This window comes from Anomaloglossus baeobatrachus, chromosome 7 (assembly GCF_048569485.1).
Source record: "Anomaloglossus baeobatrachus isolate aAnoBae1 chromosome 7, aAnoBae1.hap1, whole genome shotgun sequence".
NCBI classification, from domain to species: Eukaryota; Metazoa; Chordata; class Amphibia; order Anura; family Aromobatidae; genus Anomaloglossus; species Anomaloglossus baeobatrachus.
Window position 1 is genome coordinate 188,277,353 of NC_134359.1, and position 20,693 is coordinate 188,298,045.

A 20,693-nucleotide genomic window follows, 5' to 3' on the forward strand; every position below is an offset into this window, starting at 1 on the left:
GCACGACCTCCTGTAGATGTTTGTCCTGAAGATCAGAAGAACAGGTGGCTGTTGCTCGCACCCCATAGACTCCGGGTAGGGGATCCAGGATATCTGAGTCACTTGGCAAGTCATCAGGCACAGAATCCAGCTCTTCTCCTGGTGAAGGTGTCTGTAGATAATGAACAGGCAAAGGCGGTCTGTAGCTGTTCTGTCTCCGAACACCTGGACATTGGAATTGCATGTGCCCAGGCTGCCCACACCCATAACATCTGCGCTCTGGGATTCTTCCTCCACGTCGTATTCCCAAAGGTGGAGCATGAGTAATGCGAGGCACAGTCACACGAAGGTCCCCATGAGTTGACGGTCTAGGGTGATGGTGAACATTGGGGCCAGAAGGACCAGGGGCCGCCAGCGTTGGGGGGTTGGTGTTTTTTTTTCTCACTGGGTAGTAGTTTTTTCCACTGAGGCTTGATGGTGAGAGCCTCATCAGCTAGAGCTGCAGCTTCCTCCACAGTGGCTGGTCTCCTTTCACGCACCCATTCCCGGATCTCAGCGGGGCACTTGAAGTAAAACTGCTCTTTTAGGAGGACCTGGAGGACGGTCTCCAAGGTTAAGGCCTCCTCTGCCTCCAGCCAACGATGCCACAGATGTTTGAGTTTGTGGGCATACATCTTGAAGGACACTTCCTCATCACATGCTAAAGTACGGAACTGAGTCCTGCAAGTGTCTGGCGTTACAGCATAATGTTCTAGAATAGTCTGTTTAATATCCGCATACTCACAGTTCTACCGAGGGTCCATAGCTCTATAGGCTGCAGCAGCTCCACCCTCTAAGAGCCCAACCAGATGCCGGACGCGCTCCCTTTCTGGGACTTCCATTAATCGACACTGATGCTCAAAGTCCTGGAAGAAGCCCTCAATGTCACCAGCAGCCTCATTAAACTGCTTGAAGTCTTTGCGGGACACCCTGGGAAGTTCCCTCATGATGGGTGCTGGGGTTACAGTCTGTCTGGAACCTCTCGCGGCTTCCACAGCGAGCTGCTTATCCAGCAGTGCCATCTCCTCTATCCTGCGCTACTTCTCTTTAGCTCCACGCATGACCTCCATCTTATATTCTATGGTGGTCTCCTCTCCCAGCAAGGCCATCTCCTCCTTGTACCACACAACCCATTGACTTTTTTGGGTATTTACCTCCGGCTCCCGTCTTTGCTCCCCGTGCTGTGGAAATTGTTCCTCGGTGCCATCTTGCAGGCAAGCGTTTTCCAATGCCTCAATTAGTTGCTCCTTAGAGAGTCCTTTGTAGCCGACACCTAATTCACGGGCCTTTGTTTGTAGGCTCACCACAGTCCAGTTCCTGTATCCTGAGGTTCTGGTTTCAGACGTTGATTGGCCGTTGTCTTCCATTTCTTCTGCTCTAATCCCACTGCTGCCACCAGTTTGTGACGGGGTGTACATCAGAGCAAAGAGAGACAACAGGCCGAGAATGATCCAACAGGTTTACTAACAGGAATACAGGAACAGCACACGACAAGTCCAAATAAAACAGATTCGGGGGCACCTCCCGATAATCCAAAGTGCCAGATCACGACGAAATAGTCCTCTTCAGAGTCCCAGAAATCCCACACAATCCACTGGACGGCGAGATCTGTCCACAGAATCAGATCTCGCTCCCTTCCTCTTCAAAACTCAGCTCTCAACTGCATTTAGAAACAGGAGTGAATTGTCTGAGCTCGTGGGCCCGCCCCTCAAGGGTAGGGGTCTATGCAATGGTTGGGCCCACTAGAAGATTCTAGAAGGTTGGCTCCGAGATGTCTACAGGTTTGTGTAGTTGGCGTTATCCACTGCTTACGAAACAATGAGGAGTTCCCCTGGCTGTGTGGACAAGAGATAATTGCATTATGGGCCCAGAGACACAGGGGATGGGGGGAAGGTATGGTTACTTACATCCCAAGACATAGTATTACAGCAAATACAGTGAGAAGGTAAAATACATCATGACAGAGAGTTCTTGGCTTCCAATCCCGGACAGAGGCCATTGACACTGACAGACTGTTGGGTTGCAACCAGTTGTTTGCTCCAATCCTGGATGATGCTTACATTTGCTCATTGGGGCTGCAGCATAGGTATCATCTTTTTCTATTTTGTTATTCTTATACCTGAGCCCTCTAGGATTAAGTGGGTCTAAGAGCTCAGACCAGGATTTGAACCTAGGACCTCTCACCCCCCAAGTGAGAATCACACCACGAGACCAATGAGGGAAAGTGGAGAACAAAGGATCCAGCTTTTCATTTAATCCTAGAGGGCTCGGACAGAAGAGGAACAAAATAGAAAAAGGCAACAACAGGGCTCTGGCTCCAATAAACACATGTAGGCATAATCCAGGATTGGAACAAACTATTGATTGTAGCCCAACAGTTTGTCAGAGTCTATGGGCTCTGCCTGGGATTCAACCCAGCGAGAATCATACCATGAAACCAATGAGAAAAAGTGTAGAACAAAGGGTCTGGCACTTGATTTAATCCTAAAGGGCTTGGCCAGAAGAGGAACAAAACAGAAAAAGACAACACCTGGTTTCTGCTTCCATTAAACACATGTAGGCATCATCCAGGATTGGAAGAAACAATTGGTCACAGCCCAACTGTCTGTCAGAGTGGATGGGCTCTGTGCAAGATTTCAACCCAGGATCTCTTGCACCCCAAGCAAGAATCATACCACAAGACCAAGAGGATTCTGGTGGCTGCCCCTAATTTTGGGAAATGAAGATGAATATCTTTGTTGTATGTTGCCTGTAGCAGTTGGGCTCCCCAACTGGCAGGTATGCAGCTACCTTTAATTCATCTACCTCTGTTTCTATCCTTAAATCTGTCTACCAATAACAGACTATAAAGGCAATACTGCTGCCACCTGAGTGAGGTTGAGAAGAAAGACAGTTTGAGCTGTTGCATGAGGTATGAGGGATCCCAGCCTAACAGGCATATACCTGAAACTCATCCAGCTCAATATTTCTTATGCTAATAGTCTACGAGGCTAATGGATGTGCTCCAACAGTGTAGCTCCACTGCAAAATGATTTGAGCTGTTTGGCAGTTTTTGGGGCCCACCACATGTGTTGGGTATGCTTTTGTTTATACCTCTCATTGAATTCAACAGTTTTGAATATTGGTGAACACAGGTGAAGTCGTCAGAAACGAACTGAAACTATCCTTGGGAGGTTTGCTCATCTCTAGTGATCAGTGAGCACCTGCTGAAATTTGCTAAGAAACACTAGTGTACTGCTAAGTCACATTATGCTTGCAGTTAATGTGTGCAAGATCTGCTCTTGTGTCTGATGTCTCCTCCATTCTGGGTTTTTGATCCAAAACTTAACCCTCCCTTATCCTTTTGCACAGTGCACAGACATTACTGGTGACTGCAAAGGGATACTGGCATGTGAACAGTGTCACGAAAGATGCCTAACAGAGCTCATTGTTAGTTGGTGCTGTTAATATTTCACAAATTTTTTATTTATTTTTTTTATTTTTTTTGTTTTTTGGTTTTTTTTTGGGTCTTTTGTGATCAATTTCTTTTGTTCTTTTGGGTCTCCAAATAAACTTTGTATACTGTTGAGAATATACAGACTAGGATTTATGGGAGTGAATGTGAGTGTTGTTTTTGGGAGGGCCACCTTCCCCCCATTCTGGAAGGTGGGTGCTTGATGTGATTGGTGAGCTCAGTTGTGGGCTCACTGATATATTATAATCCCTGCTTCATCCACTCACTCACCCACATGTTTGCTTAACATTTATTTTTGTCCCCCCCCTTTTTTTATTTGATTTTTTCTCTTTTTTTGATTTGATTATTTGATTTTTTTTTATTTGATTTTTTGTTTTTCACTTTTGAGTCACCCAATTGTTCCCTTGCATGATCCTGTCAAACTTAAAAAAATTAATAAGGTTATGTGAGACCTGGCATGCTGCTTGATTAACATTGCTCATCTTTGTGTTTTTGCGTCTTGACATTTATACAGACCATATACTTCTCCTGTTAGCATTGTCTGCGCATGGGTCTCCACGCCTGCGTGCTTTTGAGTCTGGGTGGAGCTGTGTTCCACAGCCCCTGCTCACCATTGAGAGCCTCTCCTGGTTGCCAGCACTGACGAGCGCTACCCGCACGTTCCACACATGCGTTGGCCTTGAGCTTTAACGCAAGCGTGGTTTGATGCTGGCTTTGGGCAGAGCCATGACATACAGCCTCTGTTACGGTTGCTGCGAGCACTGGAGACTAAGTCCAGATTTCCTGCTACTGCACATGTGCGAGCGCTGGAGACTAAGTCCAGATTTCTTGCTACTGCACATGTGCGAGCGCCGGAGACTAAGTCCTATCTTGGAGCCATTGCACATGTGCGGGTGACATCATCGCTGACACGAGGTCACATGTCTCTGACACCTTCTATGCCGATTGGTCGCTGGTCATGTGCTTGTGATTCCTTGCTCGGTGATAGGCCAGCATGATGTCACTCCTGTCGTTCTGGCAGCGGATTGGCTCTGGTGTCCTCCATCTTGGATGAGGCACAGAGTCTATATAAGACCCTGACACACGCCGCATGGCGCTCAGTCCTCTTGGTTCATGCATAAGAGTAGACGCTCTGTGCACGTTCCTCTAGGCATTCCTCTGTCTATGCTAGGTGAGCGCTACCGGCAGGGTAGCGTTCTTATACCTTACAGCTTCGGCTGCTGTCCGTATCCTTACCTCTTAGGGGAGCGGACATAGGCAGGTGCCTGAGGCACATGGTCTGGCTGGGCCTTGTGGTTCGACTCGTAGGTGGACGTTGCCGCTAGGGTAACGTTCCTTATACTGCGACTAGCAGTTGTTTGTATCCTCGCACACTAGGGGAACGAACAGAGGTAGGAGCTTTGTGCGGCTTACGCTGCTGTTCGTCTCTTTTGCACCACTAGAAGAGCGGACCTAGGCAGGTGCCATATCTAGTGGTTCGTGTCCTCGCACACTAGTGGAGCGAACGCAGGTAGGAGCTTTGTGCGGCTTACGCTGCTGTTCGTCTCTTTTGCACCACTAGAAGAGCGGACCTAGGTAGGTGCCATTTCGCACACATTGCCTTTGTCTCTGTGATTATTAACAGAGATCATTCCACACACCCTCCAAGTAAGGGAGGAATTGCTTTACTTTCTTATTATATCCTTCTGTGAGTTAACAGAGGTATTGCACTCTGCCATAGTCTGCAGCAGAGTCTTTGCACGGTGGACCCTGACTGTCTGATACTCCTTTAGGTTATTATCAGACAGCCCCCCGTAACATTAGGACTGAGCCAAGGGTCTGGCAGTTATGGCAGAATATCAGCAGTTACACCGTTACATACAAGTACTTGAGTCACGGCTCAAGAGTATAGAGGATAAACCTCAGACCATGGTGACATCTGCACATGATCCTCGACTTGCTCTGCCAAACAGATATTCTGGCGATGCCAGATCATGTCGTGGTTTCATTAGTCAGTGTCAGATACACCTAGAGGTCAACTCTTCTCGCTTCTCTACGGAGAGGTCCAGAGTAGGCTTTATCATCTCCTTACTTCAGGACAAAGCCTTAGAATGGGCAACTCCCCTATGGGAGCGCTCTGATGTGGTTACTCTGAGACATCAAGAGTTTCTTGATGCTCTTAAGGCGGTATTCATAGGTCCGCAGGTTACCCATGATGCGGCTCTGAGACTGTTAGATCTATCTCAGGGTTCGTTATCCACTAGTTCTTATGCCATTGCTTTTAGAACTCTGGTGGCAGAACTAGATTGGCCAGAGAAGGTGTTGATTCCTATCTTCTGGAGAGGGTTGGCAGGCTATGTCAAGGATGCTCTTGCTACTCGTGAGGTCCCTGCTTCTCTGGAGGACTTGATCACAGTAGCAACGAGGATCGATGTACGCCATAAGGAACGTAGACTCGAGGTCTCTTCCTCACGCCCTAAGCATCGGGCTATTCCAGTTGTTGAGGGTCCACTACCATCTTCCTCAGCATCTGAAACATCTCCCACTCCTATGGAGTTAGGTCATACGTCTTCCAGACTACGCAAGTCTGGTCCTCCTATATGTTACGTATGTCGTCAGGCTGGGCACTATGCCAACAAGTGTCCTAGTCGTCAGGGAAACTCCCTGGCCTAGTAACCATTAGAGGGGGGTTACTAGAGACGTCTTCTGCACCCTCTAAGTGTTGTATCCCAGGTCAGCTCTCGTTATCTGAGAATACATGGCCTATTATGGCTTTTGTGGATTCCGGAGCTGACGGGACTTTTGTGTCCTCAGGATTTGTAAAGGGACACAATATTCCCTCTATCATGTTAGAGGCGCCTATTCCTGTCCGTGTTGTTAATGGAACTATGTTGTCTGACTCCATTACATTGAGGACAGTTCCCTTGCGCCTTTCCCTGTCTCAGGGTCACATAGAGGAGATTTCTTTTCTTGTTTTGCCTGAGGGTATAGACGACATCCTTCTGGGTCTCCCATGGCTTCGGACTCATGCTCCTCACATTGACTGGGAGTCTGACAGCATTATTAGTTGGGGTTCGAAATGTCAGTCCCGATGTCTTCCCTTACCACCTAAGGTCATTGCGGTTGCATCTACTGATCTCTCTCCCATACCTACACCCTATCTGGATTTCGCTGACGTGTTCTCCAAACAGGGTGCTGAGGTTCTTCCACCCCATAGGCCGTATGACTGTGCCATAGACCTTATCCCAGGTTCGGTTCCACCTAAAGGCAGGGTTTACCCTCTGTCGATACCTGAGTCGGAGGCCATGTCGACCTATATAAGAGAGAGTTTAGAGAAGAGGTTCATTCGTAAGTCTGTCTCTCCCGCGGGAGCTGGGTTTTTCTTTGTTCGGAAGAAAGAGGGTGATTTGCGTCCCTGCATAGATTACAGGGGTCTCAACGCAATCACAATAAAGAACAAATACCCATTACCTTTAATTTCGGAGCTCTTTGACAGACTGAGAGGAGCTCAAGTTTTTACGAAGTTGGATCTGCGGGGTGCGTATAACTTGGTACGAATTCGAAAGGGTGACGAATGGAAGACCGCTTTTAACACCCGAGACGGTCACTATGAATACCTCGTCATGCCTTTTGGGTTATGTAATGCACCCGCAGTATTTCAGGACTTCGTAAACGATGTGTTCAGGGATTTACTGTTATCCTCAGTAGTGGTGTATCTGGACGACATCCTGATTTTTTTCTCCTGATCTGGAGACTCATCGTCAGGATGTCGTTCGTGTCCTTTCCCGTTTAAGGGAGCACTCATTGTTTGCTAAACTCAAGAAATGTGTATTCGAGCAGTCCTCATTGCCTTTTTTGGGTTACATTATCTCACAAGAGGGCCTGGCTATGGATCCTGCGAAGCTCTCTGCTGTCCTGCAATGGTCCAAACCTCATTCCTTGAAGGCGGTGCAACGCTTCTTAGGATTCATAAATTATTACAGGCAGTTCATACCCCATTTTTCTACTTTGGTGGCCCCTTTGGTGGCCTTGACTAAGAAAGGTGCTAATCCCAAAGCCTGGTCTACTGAGACATCTCAGGCTTTTGAGGCAGTAAAAAGACACTTTTCAAATGCTCCCGTTCTTCAAAGACCCGATGAGAGTAAGCCCTTCCTCTTAGAGGTTGATGCCTCTTCAGTGGGTGCTGGTGCGGTCTTGGATCAAAAGAACGGTGCAGGTAGAAAAAGGCCGTGTTTCTTCTTTGCGAAAACCTTTTCACCGGCAGAGAGAAACTATACCATTGGGGATAGGGAACTGCTCGCCTTGAGATTAGCCTTGGAGAGGTGGCGTCACCTGCTGGAAGGAGCGAAACATCCTTTCCAGGTCTATACAGACCATAAGAATCTGACATACTTACAAACCGCTCAGCGTCTGAATCCTCGCCAAGCCCGCTGGTCCTTGTTTTTCTCCCGCTTTCACTTCTCCATCAACTATCTGTCTGGGAGTAAGAATAACAAGGCAGATGCCCTGTCTCGCTCTATGCTTTCTACCCAGGAAGAGATTGATGAACCTCGTCTTATCCTTCCCTCCAGGGTTTTTCATACGCTCTCCCCTGTGACGTTAGACCAAATCCCACCGGGCAAGACCTTTGTTCCGCCTGATCGACAGAATGATATACTGTCATGGGCCCACACCTCAAAGGTGGGTGGGCATTTTGGTATTAGGCGGACACGAGAGTTACTGGAGAGGTGGTATTGGTGGCCACACTTAGCCAGCCACGTCAAGAGATATGTCGGTTCCTGCTACTCGTGTGCTCGCAACCGTCCATCACGGCAGAGACCGGCTGGGCTCTTGCATCCTTTACCAGTGCCAGATAGACCATGGGAGGTGGTAGGCATGGACTTTGTGGGTGATCTTCCATGTTCACAGGGACATAGATTTGTGTGGGTCATTACGGACCATTTCTCCCGGATGGTTCATCTCGTACCGTTATCGAGAATCCCATCTTCCAGGGTACTAGCCAAACTATTCCTCAAGCATGTCTTTAGGCTTCACGGGATGCCAGATCGTATCATTTGTGATAGAGGCCCGAAATTTACTTCCCGTTTCTGGCGAGATCTTTGTAGCCTTCTGCAAATTGAGTTGAATCTCTCTTCGGCATACCATCCGGAGACCAATGGTTTGGTTGAGCGTACCAATCAATCTATGATTATATACCTTCGACACTTTGTTGCTGAGAACCACGATAACTGGTCTTCCCTCCTACCCTGGGCAGAATTTGCCCTTAACAATTCGCTGGCTGAGGCCACTGGGCAGACACCGTTTGTACTCAATAATGGGCAACACCCTAGGGTACCGGTACCGTTTCCCACTGCTGCACCTCCTCCTCTTGTGGCCGACTGGGCAACTAATGCCAGAGAGGTTTGGGATCGGACTCAAGAGTCGATCCAAGCAGCTAAGGACCGTATGAAGACGGTGTCCGATCGGTTTCATCGCCGGGCTCCTGTCTTTTCTCCAGGGGACTTTGTGTGGCTCTCTGCAAAACACGTGAGACTTAGAGTGAGCTCTGTCAAATTTGCTCCTCGCTTCCTGGGTCCTTATGAGGTTCTTCGACAGGTAAATCCTGTAGTCTACCAATTGAAGTTACCCGTCCATCTTAGGATTCATGACAAATTCCATGTCTCACTGCTAAAGCCGGCTATTTTACCTCACGCTCGTGAAGTGCACTCTCCTGCCTCTGATTCCTCTCGCTCTAGCTATGAGGTACGAGCCATAGTTGGTTCTAAGATGGTTAGAGGGCGCAGGTTCTTCTTGATAGATTGGGAGGGTTACGGCCCGGAACATCGCTCTTGGGAGCCTGAGGAGGCTGTCCATGCTCCCGACTTAGTTGACAATTACCTGCGTCGCCGGGAGGGGGGCCCTTGAGGGGGAGGTACTGTTACGGTTGCTGCGAGCACTGGAGACTAAGTCCAGATTTCCTGCTACTGCACATGTGCGAGCGCTGGAGACTAAGTCCAGATTTCTTGCTACTGCACATGTGCGAGCGCCGGAGACTAAGTCCTATCTTGGAGCCATTGCACATGTGCGGGTGACATCATCGCTGACACGAGGTCACATGTCTCTGACACCTTCTATGCCGATTGGTCGCTGGTCATGTGCTTGTGATGCCTTGCTCGGTGATAGGCCAGCATGATGTCACTCCTGTCGTTCTGGCAGCGGATTGGCTCTGGTGTCCTCCATCTTGGATGAGGCACAGAGTCTATATAAGACCCTGACACACGCCGCATGGCGCTCAGTCTTCTTGGTTCATGCATAAGAGTAGACGCTCTGTGCACGTTCCTCTAGGCATTCCTCTGTCTATGCTAGGTGAGCGCTACCGGCAGGGTAGCGTTCTTATACCTTACAGCTTCGGCTGCTGTCCGTATCCTTACCTCTTAGGGGAGCGGACATAGGCAGGTGCCTGAGGCACATGGTCTGGCTGGGCCTTGTGGTTCGACTCGTAGGTGGACGTTGCCGCTAGGGTAACGTTCCTTATACTGCGACTAGCAGTTGTTCGTATCCTCGCACACTAGGGGAGCGAACAGAGGTAGGAGCTTTGTGCGGCTTACGCTGCTGTTCGTCTCTTTTGCACCACTAGAAGAGCGGACCTAGGCAGGTGCCATATCTAGTGGTTCGTGTCCTCGCACACTAGTGGAGCGAACGCAGGTAGGAGCTTTGTGCGGCTTACGCTGCTGTTCGTCTCTTTTGCACCACTAGAAGAGCGGACCTAGGTAGGTGCCATTTCGCACACATTGCCTTTGTCTCTGTGATTATTAACAGAGATCATTCCACACACCATCCAAGTAAGGGAGGAATTGCTTTACTTTCTTATTATATCCTTCTGTGAGTTAACAGAGGTATTGCACTCTGCCATAGTCTGCAGCAGAGTCTTTGCACGGTGGACCCTGACTGTCTGATACTCCTTTAGGTTATTATCAGACAGCCCCCCGTAACAGCCTCCGCCTATCAACAAGTTCTTCAGCGCTGTGTCAGTACTGACCAGCGTCTCCCCTGTAATCTGCGCATGCATTGGCTATTTAGCTTCAACGCATGCGTGGCATATGTGTAGGTGTCATGACTCCAATCACAGCAGTGTCTGACGCCGCTTGGTTGCCCTGACAACATTTGGGCTTCCTGTGCGGCTGCTAGTTACACAGCCCTAATGTTTTAGCATTGTTGGTATCTATGGCAACACTGGTCTATTTCCTGTTGCTTCCAGACTGCACGCTGGGTCCTGTTCTTTGTTGCTCACACAGGTGATTTATATCATAGTATCATAGTATCATAGTATCATAGTTTTTAAGGTTGAAGGGAGACTCTAAGTCCATCTAGTTCAACCTGTAGCCTAACATGTTGATCCAGAGGAAGGCAAAAAAAACCCAATGTGGCAAACAAGTTCCAATGGGGAAAAAATTTCCTTCCTGACTCCACGTCCGGCAATCAGACTAGTTCCCTGGATCAATACCCTGTCATAAAATCTAATATACATAACTGGTAATATTAAATTTTTCAAGAAAGGCGTCCAGGCTCTGCTTAAATGTTAGTAGTGAATCACTCATTACAACATCATGCGGCAGAGAGTTCCACAGTCTCACTGCTCGTACAGTAAAGAATCCTCGTCTGTGATTATGATTAAACCTTCTTTCCTCAAGACGTAGCGGATGCCCCCGTGTTCCAGTCGCAGGCCTAGGTGTAAAAAGATCTTTGGAAAGGTCTCTGTACTGTCCCCTCATATATTTATACATTGTGATTAGATCCCCCCTAAGCCTTCGTTTTTCCAGACTAAATAACCCCAAGTTTAATAACCTGTCTTGGTATTGCAGCCCACCCATTCCTCTAATAATCTTGGTCGCTCTTCTCTGCACCCTCTCCAGTTCAGCTATGTCCTTCTTATATATCGGTGACCAGAATTGTACACAGTATTCTAAGTGCGGTCGCACTAGTGACTTGTACAGAGGTAGAACTATAATTTTTCATGAACACTTATACCTCTTTTAATACATCCCATTATTTTATTAGCCCTGGCAGCAGTTGCCTGACACTGTCCACTAAAGTGAAGTTTACCATCCACCCATACACCCAAGTCTTTTTCTGTGTCTGTTTTACCCAGTGTTCTACAATTAAGTACATAATCATAAATGTTATTTCCTCTACCCAAGTGCATGACCTTACATTTATCTACATTAAACTTCAATTGCCACTTCTCAGCCCAATCCTCCAATTTTCATAAATCTCCCTGTAATATAAAATTATCCTCCTCTGTATTGATTACCCTGCAGAGTTTAGTATCATCTGCAAATATTGAAATTCTACTCCGCATGCCCCCAACAAGGTCATTTATAAATATGTTGAAAAGAAGCGGGCCCAATACTGACCCCTGTGGTACCCCACTATGAACTGAGACCCAGTCCGAGTACGTACCATTAATAACCACCCTTTGTTTCCTATCACTGAGCCAGTTTTTAACCCAGTTACACATATTTTCCCCTATCCCCATTATTCTCATTTTATGTACCAACCTTTTGTGTGGAACCGTATCAAAAGCTCTTGAAAAGTCCATATACCCAACATCCACTGCATTTCCCTGGTCCAGGCTTGAACTTACCTCTTCATAGAAGCTGATCAAATTAGTTTGACAGGATCGATCCCTCATAAACCCATGTTGATACTCTGTCATAAGGTTATTTTTCTTGAGATACTCCAGTATAGCATCTCTCAAGAAACCCTCAAGGATTTTACCAACCGTAGAGGTTAAACTTACCGGCCTATAATTTCCCGGCTCAGTTTTTGTCCCCTTTTTGAATATTGGCACCACATTTGCTATGCGCCAGTCCTGCGGTACCGACCCTGTTATTAAGGAATCTGAGAAGATTAAAATTAATGGTCTATCTATCACAGAACTCAATTCCTGTAGTACTCTGGGGTGTATGCCATCCGGGCCCGGAGATTTGTCAACCTTAGTGATTTCGAGGCGGCGGCGTACTTCCTGCTGGGTTAAGCAGGTAATATTCAAGGGTGAATTTATGGTATCACTGGTCATGTCATCTGCCATGGCATTTTCTTGTATAAAAACCGTAGAAAAAAAGTCATTCAGCAGGTTGGCTTTACCCTCATCTCCCTCCACCATTTCACCAAGACTATTTTTAAGGGGGCCAACACTATCGCTTTTCAGTTTTTTACTGTTTATGTAGTTAAAGAATATTTTAGGATTATTTTTACTTTCTCTTGCAATGAGTCTCTCTGTCTCAAACTTAGCTAACTTAATTAGCTTTTTACATATTTTATTTAATTTTCTATAGTTATATAATGCCTCATCACTACCTACCCTCTTTAATTCTTTTAAGGCTTTCTGTCTTTCTTTTATTGCTTCCCTTACAGCTCTATTTAGCCATAGGGGTTTCCTCCTATTTCTAGCATGTTTGTTCCCATAGGGTATATTTTCTGCACAAGCCCTATTCAGGATGCTCATAAAAGTCTCCCATTTGCTTTGTGTACTTTCATTACTTAGTACATCATCCCAGTTTATTGCACTTAGATCATCTCTCAACCGTTTAAAATTTGCTTTCCTGAAGTTTAGTGTCCTTGTAGCCCCTCTACTAGACATCTTACTAAAGAATACATGAAAACTTATTATTTTGTGATCACTATTCCCCAAGTAACCCCCAACTTGTATATTTGATATGCGGTCTGGCCTATTGGTTAGTACAAGGTCTAGTAATGCTCCCCCTCTTGTGGGGTCCTGTACCATTTGTGAAAGGTAATTATCTTTCATTGTTATCAAAAATCTATTTCCTTTGCTGGAACTGCAAGTTTCTGTTCCCCAATTTATATCAGGATAGTTAAAGTCCCCCAAAATAATTACCTCTCCGAGACTCGCTGCTTTATCAATTTGCTTTATGAGGAGATTCTCTACCTCTTCCATAATATTCGGCGTCTTATAACACACCCCTATCAGTATTTTATTATTCATCTCCCCCCCAATATTATCTATTTATTACTTCACCTTTAAATAGTACACACATATGTTTTAGTGGTGTTCATGTCTGCCCTTGAGAAAGCTACCAAGAGGTAGTGATACGCGTGGGGTCACCCATATTTGGTCCATTACCCTCTCCTGCCCTGCCCTGGATGATTCTTTAACATTTTTTACTTTGCTGTGCCTTGCTGAGGTTTGGTATGTTTACTTGTGGGATTTTCCTCAGTTGCTCCCTGGGTTTCCTTTTTCTACTTTAGCCCAGTTGCTTAACTGCTTGAAACATGCTGGAATGCCTGCTGGGTTTTCTGTTTGGGTTTTTGTGAATTTTACAACCCAATCTCATCCATATACAGTATCTTGGCTGTTCACTTTGCCATGGGTCAGCCAGTTAATTTTATATAAATACCTGTGGGATCCCCGGCGCAGGCCTCTAACTTAATTTGTGGAATTTCCTCTTTGTGGCATTAATATAGGGTTATTACAGGGCCTGTGAATATTGACCATAGTTCATTGGTTTTGGACCAAAAATATTTTTCAATGTGGGTATCACTCAAGTGCATCAGTGCTTTTAATTGATTTTAAATGTCTGTATTTGTCTTTGTGGATTTGTTTGAATATCTATATTTTTTGCACCATATGTCATGTGTTTCCACGTGTGTTCTATTTATAATATAATAATAAAATATTGATGATTTTTTGATACTTCATATGTGGTGATCGAATCTATTAGGTATGTCTTTTCTGTTCTCTGCCATGTTGTACTGTGTACCTAGGAGATCCCCTTTTTGGGGTGGTGCCATCCCGGTTTTTGCTCTTACCCCTAATATTTTACATGTTGCAATTATATATGTGTGGCGCCCCAGCAGTCTGGTTGCCACAGTAGTGTTGTCCAACAAAGGTCAATACTAAGCCTGGAAGCAAGAGGGGGAGTTCCTTGGCCAGTAATTACCTACAAACAATGCAGTTCCTACTCAGTTCAGCAGGGGGAGCTATGGTCTGGGGGATGAGTAGTGAGGTAGTGAGGAGAACTGGTTAGAACCAGCCAGGTCTGGTAAGAGTGAGTTTTACAATCAGAGAGAAAAGTGACAGGTGACAGTTGACCGGAGTCTAGTCTAGTCAGGAGTTGAAAGCAGACGGCTGAAGAAAGAGGAGCTTGAGTGGGGAACTGGAGTAGTGCGGACATGTGAGCTGGTGTCTGGGGCTAAGATAGCTCAGCCCAGAAAAGCAAGGTCTGCAGAGAGGCACAGGAAGAAGATTCTGGGGAGAGCGGATCTGAACCGGCTCGCCTCAGAAGAAAATGCTAAAAATTGGACATCGGAGTCCGTGGTTGCCAGGGTGCTGGAGTCCCGGTAACCGAATCTGAAGTGTAGGAGGACTGCAGGTCTCCTGGCCCCAAAACAACCTGAAGGTACAGCCGCACTTTAGGGGCCCGGTGTTGTCTGCAGCAGAGTGGCATTAGTGAAGGCCCGAGCAGCCTACCATACGGGAACGGGAAGTACCACAAGTCCCAGCAGAGAGGGCCTCCGTCGAACCAACGCAGCGGGGTCCTGTAGAAGAGAAGAAAGCGTAGGGAGAAGGCCTTAATACTTACCTGGCCAGGAAGATACCCCCCAACTGCTTCCAGGCCAACCGGATCGCTACCACCATCTGTACCGGTCTCCCAGGACTTTACTGATTGTTGCAGAGTTAAAGGAAGGAGGTAAAGAAACTGCTGTGTTGGTCTGTTATTATCTGTATCCTGGCCCCGCACCCTGAAGTCCACTAGGCTCCCAAAATAGACTTTGATACTGTGCCCCGGGGTCTCGCTCCACCTGTGGGGAACAAGAGATCACCTCAGCTGTGCCACCACCAACTGCCCGGGGAACCTAAAGTGCAGCTGCGGCTTCATAGCCGCAAAATACCACAGGTGGCATCACGAATTTTACTAAACATTAACTACAACTCCCATCATCATCTCCCCTAATACCGCCACATTAATTGACTCCGCCAGAGTCACGGAGTTGGGTCCGGCCACCGCTGACTACCCCGGACTAGTCCTGCCCGACACCGAGTCACCTAAGGCCCTGGGGCGGGCGGGTCGTATGCAGATTATCACATGCTGGGGTTAGATACATGGATCAGTCTAGTGTTTCATACAAGATGGGATTACATGTGTGACCCTGCGCCATACAATTCAATAGGAGCAGTGGTATAATGTGTGACTCAGCGCCATCTATTTCTTTGGGAGCAGTTGTGTAATATGACCCCAATGAAAGCAGTGGTGCAATATTTGAGAGTTGTATCACATATGATGGATTAGATACATGGCTGGAGGGTGATCTGAACAGTTGGGCATTCGCATATCACAGCTGGGTCTCCTCTTTGTGTGTTGCCATATTGGAAGGGGTCTCAGAGCACCAAACCTACATCTCACTGTTAAAAATATACTCTGAAATATATTTTTATTCAAATACACGATAAGACGCATGAAAAATGGACTACAAAATGTGTAAAAAATAAATGTAGTTTATATCTGATAAAAAATGATTGCTAAATTATAAAGTTGCAGTTCAGTTACAGAAAAGGAAAAAAATATACTGCATTAGCTTATGTAAAAGAGTTCAATGAGTCCATACTGATCAATAGAAAACCTTCATCCATCTCTCCTTGATTCCTGAATGCTAAGGCAGAGGTGATATACTGTAGGCTTTTCAGCATGTGTTCATCTTGCAGCCTGGAAGGATTCTGGGTCAGTTGGTGACGTGCAGGAGGAGTAGCCCCCTCCATCGTGTCATGTTATATGAACACTGTCCAAACCATATAGGGAAATTACTGCTGGACGCATGTCACATGGTGTAATCTCTAGAAGCTTCCAGATGGATAAATATACCATACTATGTCAGCACTTATGTATATTCAATATGGATATCTTAATATTTATTCCTTATAAGAACTTTATCGATAAGCTATGCCCTCAAACATAAACAGAACTGTGAACATATACAGTCAGGGCCAGAAATATTTGGACAGTGACACAAGTTTTGTTATTTTAGCTGTTTACAAAAACATGTTCAGAAATTCAATTATATATATAATATGGGCTGAAAGTGCACACTCCCAGCTGCAATATGAGAGTTTTCACATCCAAATAGGAGAAAGGGTTTAGGAATCATAGCTCTGTAATGCATAGCCTCCTCTTTTTCAAGGGACCAAAAGTAATTGGACAAGGGACTCTAAGAGGTGCAATTAACTCTGAAGTTGTCTCCCTCGTTAACCTGTAATCAATGAAGTAGTTAAAAGGTCTGGGGTTGATTACAGGTGTGTGGTTTTGCATTTGGAAGCTGTTGCTGTGACCACCAGACAACATGCGGTCTAAGGAACTCTCAATTGAGGTGAAGCAGAACATCCTGAGGCTGAAAAAAAAGAAAAAATCCATCAGAGAGATAGCAGACATGCTTGGAGTAGCAACATCAACAGTTGGGTACATTCTGAGAAAAAAGGAATTGACTGGTGAGCTTAAGAACTCAAAAAGGCCTGGGCGTCCACGGATGACAACAGTGGTGGATGATCGCCACATACTTTCTTTGGTGAAGAAGAACCCGTTCACAACATCAACTGAAGTCCAGAACACTCTCAGTGAAGTAGGTGTATCTGTCTCTAAGTCAACAGTAAAGAGAAGACTCCATGAAAGTAAATACAAAGGGTTCACATCTAGATGCAAACCATTCATCAATTCCAAAAATAGACAGGCCAGAGTTAAATTTGCTGAAAAACACCTCATGAAGCCAGCTCAGTTCTGGAAAAGTATTCTATGGACAGATGAGACAAAGATCAACCTGTACCAGAATGATGGGAAGAAAAAAGTTTGGAGAAGAAAGGGAACGGCACATGATCCAAGGCACACCACATCCTCTGTAAAACATGGTGGAGGCAACGTGATGGCATGGGCATGCATGGCTTTCAATGGCACTGGGTCACTTGTGTTTATTGATGACATAACAGCAGACAAGAGTAGCCGGAGGAATTCTGAAGTGTACAGGGATATACTTTCAGCCCAGATTCAGCCAAATTCCGCAAAGTTGATCGGACGGCGCTTCATAGTACAGATGGACAATGACCCCAAGCATACAGCCAAAGCTACCCAGGAGTTCATGAGTGCAAAAAAGTAGAACATTCTGCAATGGCCAAGTCAATCACCAGATCTTAACCCAATTGAGCATGCATTTCACTTGCTCAAATCCAGACTTAAGACGGAAAGACCCACAAACAAGCAAGACCTGAAGGCTGCAGCTGTAAAGGCCTGGCAAAGCATTAAGAAGGAGGAAACCCAGCGTTTGGTGATGTCCATGGGTTCCAGACTTAAGGCAGTGATTGCCTCCAAAGGATTCGCAACAAAATATTGAAAATAAAAATATTTTGTTTGGGTTTGGTTTATTTGTCCAATTACTTTTGACCTCCTAAAATGTGGAGTGTTTGTAAAGAAATGTGTACAATTCCTACAATTTCTATCAGATATTTTTGTTCAAACCTTCAAATTAAACGTTACAATCTGCACTTGAATTCTGTTGTAGAGGTTTCATTTTAAATCCAATGGGGTGGCATACAGAGCCCAACTCGCGAAAATTGTTTCACTGTCCAAGTATTTCTGAACCTAACTGTATAATATGTCCTACTATAAAATGTTTGATAACTAGATGTATTAATTTTAATGTTTTTACAATTCCCCCTTGAGGCGGGTAAATTATTATTATTAATGAAACCCCGAAAATTAATTAATACATCATTAAAATAGCAGATCTTTTTCCCTTATTTGGCAATAATGAATTAATATCAATAATAATGATGAATAATACTTAATCTGCATTGTTCATGTTGTATGTTCAACAATATAATAATGTGGATTCATGTTATGGTAGGCCATGACTGATAATCATATACAATACATAATTATACTTTCCTAAACCTAAAAAGGTGCAAAACAAATCCAGTCACCATATGATGTCCTCTGGGTTGATGTCTTCTTATCTCCGATGTAATCTGGCATAAACACAGTCTCTTAGAAATAAATCCTTTGATAAAACATGAATGGTTACCAATTTAATACAGTCCCGTATTGCGTTTATCATTGTTAGATCAGGTCCATAAACTTTATTCTTTATTGCAAAGTCCATAGCCAATGTTGATAAACCACAGTTCATAAGTGTAGAAGAATAGCATAAGTCTTTGATGTCTGTGCAGTGTAATTTACATTAGTCACCTTTATCCTCCGTGCTGCCTGTTGTCATTTCTGGAACAGATGTTAAGACGTTCTTGGTCAGCACGACAAGGGTTAACTTTAACACGTTATTGCTCTCCTTAGTAATTGTAGTGAGGTCTTAATGCACAGACCATGTGTCAGGGTTGTCCATCCTGGCACCATAAGATCACTATCCTCGCTGATGTCCAGAAGCGGTAAGTGTATTGTATATAACACAGTCTTATATGAGACGTTACCTTTTGGACTTTTGGATATCAGCTTTTGAAACTTTTTTTGTGGAATCCCCCTTGACTTTAAAAATTACTAAAAGTCTTTTATCTTCTGTATTCTTGATTGAAGACTTCATTCCCTAATCTAAATACAAAATATGGCAATAACGATCACTAATAACATCACGGCGTATCATAACTCTAATACTATAATACCATGTCATTATTATTATCGTAGAAGTATTAATATAATTGATACTTAGAATGATATAATAATACTGCATAATGGTACAGACGATAGTATTTCATGTAATAACCTTTTTTGTCATTGGTGTAATTACCTTTCCAAACCCATAGGTGGCAATGTTTTGAATAATACCAAAATGTAATATAAAATATGAAATAATATGTACCTATGAACTATATTATAAATGTGAGAGGCAACAATGTGGCTTATTTAGTTAGATCATTTGTAATATTATAAACCAAAGCAAATAAACTTTTAGAAAAGACTGGATGATTCCATCAAAACACAATACCACTCATTATAAATTATTATTAATTAAAAAATATAATATATAATATATATGAAGGTAAACCTAAATATACCTCGATCTTCCATCTTTATTACTCTAATTTAATTTATTTGATTTGTCTATTATTTATTAAATAACCTACTATATAAGAAAACTATGTAACTATAACCAATATTCGTTCTTATTGTTTTAACATACTAATAAAAGAATAATGTATTACTAGGAAGTAAATAATGGAATATATTGATGAATGAAAATGAAGTGTTCTTTTCTTCCAAAAATTGGAACTTTCCCTTTTAATATGATTCATATTTAAATAAAGTAATATTCTTATATTAGATATTACTTAACTAAATATTGAAGTGTTGTCTCAATTGAGATATTTAAAATTAGAAGGAAAAATTAAAAATTGTAGAATTAAAATTTTGATTAAAAATTTGAATATTAAATAAAAATAATCAAAAATGAAAATAAGAATAAAAGGAAAAATGAAAATTGGAATAAAAATAAAAATTGGAATAAAAATAAGGCCTTCTATGTATATGACACTTTTGTCCTTAATAACACATAACCTTAATATTACCAATATCTTGTATGATTTCCATACCTGTCATATCATTAACCTATAAAAATAATCAAGTCATGTAACCTTGCTGATAATACTCTTCCTTAAAGGCCCCGTCACACTAAGCAACATCGCTAGCAACATCGCTGCTAACGAACAACTTTTGTGACGTTGCTAGCGATGTTGCTGTGTGTGACATCCAGCAACAACCTGGCCCCTGCTGTGAGGTCGTTGGTTGTTGCTGAATGTCCTGGGCCATTTTTTAGTTGTTGCTGTCCTGCTGTGAAGCACAGATCGCTGTGTGTGACAGCGAGACAGCAACAACTAAATGTGCAGGCAGCAGGAGCCGGCTTCTGCGGAGGCTGGTAACCAATGTAAACATCGGGTAACCAAGAAGCCCTGTCCTTGGTTACCCGATATTTACCTTTGATACCAGCCTCCTCCGCTCTCACTGTCAGTGCCGGCTCCTGCTCTGTGCACATGTAGCTGCAGGACACATCGGGTTAATTAACCCGATGTGTGCTGTAACTAGGAGAGCAAGGAGCCAGCGCTAAGCATTGTGCGCTGCTCCCTGCTCTGTGCACATTTAGCTGCAGCACACATCGGGTAATTAACCCGATGTGTGCTGTAACTAGAAGAGCAGGGAGCCAGTGCTCAGTGTGCGCTGCTCCCTGCTCTCTGCACGTGTAGCTCCGTGCGGTG